At 41.7% G+C, this 3,391-nt stretch overlaps 1 protein-coding gene and 1 long non-coding RNA gene across 4 annotated transcripts in view; one reads left to right on the top strand and one right to left on the bottom strand.

Moving 5' to 3' along the window:
- Positions 1-1,690, bottom strand: part of TLR8 (toll like receptor 8) — a 17,091-nt gene extending 15,401 nt beyond the window's left edge. For 2 of the 3 annotated variants that reach the window (XM_017508810.1, XM_017508812.2), the window contains exon 1: positions 1,538-1,690. The gene's annotated coding sequence lies outside the window, so the exon portion shown is untranslated. The remainder of the gene's footprint in view (positions 1-1,537) is intronic. The other variant, XM_017508811.2, reaches the window with a different exon arrangement.
- LOC119468248 overlaps positions 1-3,391 on the top strand; it is a 6,000-nt gene continuing 2,609 nt past the window's right edge. The window contains exons 1-2 of the long non-coding RNA XR_005196906.1: positions 1-99; positions 1,998-2,059. This is a non-coding gene — a long non-coding RNA (uncharacterized LOC119468248). The remainder of the gene's footprint in view (positions 100-1,997; positions 2,060-3,391) is intronic.

Below are 3,391 nucleotides of genomic sequence, written 5' to 3'. Positions count from 1 at the left end.
GGCTGGAGTGCAGTGGCGCGATCTCTGCTCACTGCAAACTCTGCCTCCCAGGTTGAAGTGATTCTCATGCCTCAGCCTCCTGTGTACCTGGGACTACAGGTGCATGCCACCACACCTGGCTAAATGTTTGTATTTTTAATAGAGACTGGGTTTCACCATGTTGGCTGGGCTGGTCTCGACCTCCTGACCTCAAGTGACGTGTCCACCTCGGCCTCCCAAAGCGCTGAGATTACGGGGGTGAGCCACCGGGCCCCACCTGTTTACCACTTTCTTACAGTACAGTTATACTGCCTATCACAGCAGCTTACAAATAACAAGTAGAAATTGGATAATTTCAACTGCAATCCCATATGTGTCATTGGTCCAGATGACCTAATTCCATATGGGCCACCTAGAGTCATTTTGTAAAGCATCTTAAAATTTTAGTGCAGAATTAATTTACCTTCAAGATCCATAATGAACATTATGGATATAAAAATTAACTTCAGGTAGATATAAAAATTAACTTCAGGCGAGACGCGGTGGCTCACACCTCTGATCCTAGCACTTTGGGAGGCTGAGGCGGGTGGATCGCCTGAGGTCAGCCAGCCCAGCTAACATGGTGAAACCCAGTTTCTACTAAAAATACAAAAATTAGCTGGGCATGATGGTACGCACCTGTAGCCCCAGCTACTTGGGAGGCTGAGGCAGGAGAATCGCTTGAACCCAGGAGGCAGAGGTTGCAGTAAACCGAGATTGCACCACTGCACTCCAGCCTTGGTGACAGAGCAAGACTCCGTCTCAAAAAAAAAAAAAAAAAATTCAGAAAACCTCAGTGTACATTAAATTGTTGTCAAAATTGACTCCAAGGACTTTGGGGAAAAATATATGGAACATTTTGGATGAGACTCTCTTGAAATCAGACTTTTCAATGGCTCTTAAATCTCATTGAATTTTCTAGAAAATATGTCATTTAAAAAGAAGTGTAAAGTTTGTTTTTAGTCTGACAGTTCTTCACAACAAAAAAAAGGACCACCTGCTATGTCTAGACAGTGTAAAGTAATAATTACAGAAATTGTAGCATGTTATTATGTTAAGCCCAGGCTTCACTAGGCTCTCGCAATTGACCTATGTATGTGAAGGAAGAGAGTTTGTCCTTTTCTACAGAAACAGCAAAGCAAAAATATTTCCTTCACCTTCTCATCCAATCCTGTTGTTCTGGAAGAGATTACTGTCTCTGGTAGGGCCAGTAAGTAATATTTCCAGTTCAATTTCTAACTTGGAATTTTCTTCTTTTCCTGTTCAAATTAGTAAGATCATCACTGCATTTGATTTTCAAAATTTACTCTCTAAGTTCCTTATACTAACATACACACAAATTAAAGTTCATAGCAAGCCGCTTTATCTCCATTTAGAGTTGTTTCAGTCTTTAATTTTCATCCTTATTTGCCCATGTATTACTTTCTTGGTTCACACCATTTGCCGCCAACCCAGATTTCTGGGTTAGAAATCCCATATTCTGTTGGAAAGCTTTGCTAAAGAAATATAAGTGACTTACCGTGTTTCTGTGGTTCTTTCTAATTTTTCATTCTGCAACTTGCAGCAGCGCAGAATGGATACCCTCTATGCAGGAGGTGGCTGAGAAGAGAAACTGGCTAACTTCCTGAAATGGGCCTATTTACCATCAGCAGAACCTAGCGTGTGTTTTACAGAAGTTTACATGAAAAGAAGGGAACTTGTGATTTCTTAGCTGTTGCCAAATCATTTATTGACTGTGCTTTAAAACTATGAAGCTGAAGTTGGGGGAAAAGTCATTTATAAAATGGTTTAAATACAACCCAAGTCAGACACATATGGTGAATTTTTGTTTTTGTGTATTTGTGTGTGCAGGGGAGAAAATGGGAACATTTTTCCATTCACTAAGAAAACTTTAGCGTATTCTTTTTTAAAAAAAAGTTACTATAAATTTGTACTGAACTTAGGATTTCTGAAACTCATTTTCCTTGTATAATTCACAGATGTAGGTGAATAATGTGAGCATGGCTTTGTCTTTCTTCCACATGTTTCTGAGACAACACAGGTAGGTGTGGGTCTCCTGCCCACCGGGCTGTGGCCACAAAGTGAGCATCTTTCTCTTGGGTGCCCCTGCGCCTCCCCTAGCACCTGGCATATAGTATAAGCTCAATGAGTATTCATTGTGTGAATGAGTGAGTCAATGGCTGAGCATTCATGATGTTGGGAAATTTAATCTTCTCGATTTAGTCTGATAAAGGGATTCAATTTTATGTTTCAAGAGCAAGGGCCTCAAAATGTTTAAGAGCAGAGGTCAGCAAACTGCAGCCTTTGAACCAAATCCAGCCCAGAGGTGAAAACTTTTTTTTTTTTTTCTTTTTCGAGAGGGAGTCTCACTCTGTCGCCCAGGCTGGAGTGCAGTGGCTCGATCTTGGCTCACTGCAACCTCTGCCTCCCAGGTTCAAGCAAGTCTCTGTCTCAGCCTCCTAAGTAGCTGGGATTACAGGCACACACCACCACGCCTGGCTAATTTTTGTAGTTTTAGTAGAGATGGGGTTTCACCATCTTGAACTCCTGACCTCGCGATCCACCAGCCTCGGCCTCCCAAAGGGTTGGGATTACAGGCATGAGCCACTGTGTCTGGCCAGTGAAAATGTTTTTAGATGAACATTGGCAATGGAATTGATGATAAAGAACACTAACTTTAAATTCCAATTAAGCAAAATGTTATCACCCCCAAAAATGATTCTATTCTTCTCATTATTAAACCTAGACCACAAAAAACTGCCTTCAATTATTATTATTACATTTTGAGTTTCATCAATTAAATAATTTTGGAAATTTTTATTTTATTTTACTTTACAAATACCGACATAATATTTGAAATTTGCTTCTTGGTCTGTAAAGCCTAAGATGTTTATGGTCTGACCCTTTACAGAAAAAGTTTGCTAACCCCTGGCCAAGAATAACGTTTAGAATGGGATGTGATATGTTTCATCTTGCCTTACACCCCAGAAGTGGGAAAAACCAAACTGGCAGCAGAGTAGGCACAGGTGACATCCATATATAAATGGACTGTGGAACACCTTGTTATAAAGGAAGGCCAGCCAGCAGTCAAAGAATGGCTTGGGTGGGTATGCCTAGACGGACCTCTAAAGATGAGACCCTAAGGGAATTCAGGACCTGGTGCACGGTTTGAGATGTGATTCCTGCCGGGCGCGGTGGCTCAAGCCTGTAATCCCAGCACTTTGGGAGGCCGAAGCGGGTGGATCACAAGGTCAAGAGATCGAGATCATCCTGGTCAACATGGTGAAACCCCGTCTCTACTAAAAATACAAAAAATTAGCTGGGCATGGTGACGCATGCCTGTAGTCCCAGCTACTCAGGAGGCTGAGGCAGG

Source organism: Cebus imitator, unplaced genomic scaffold (genome assembly GCF_001604975.1).
Source record: "Cebus imitator isolate Cc_AM_T3 unplaced genomic scaffold, Cebus_imitator-1.0 Scaffold401, whole genome shotgun sequence".
NCBI lineage: Eukaryota > Metazoa > Chordata > Mammalia > Primates > Cebidae > Cebus > Cebus imitator.
The sequence above is the reverse complement of the archived record's forward strand: the minus strand, read 5'-3'. Positions and strand labels throughout refer to the sequence as shown.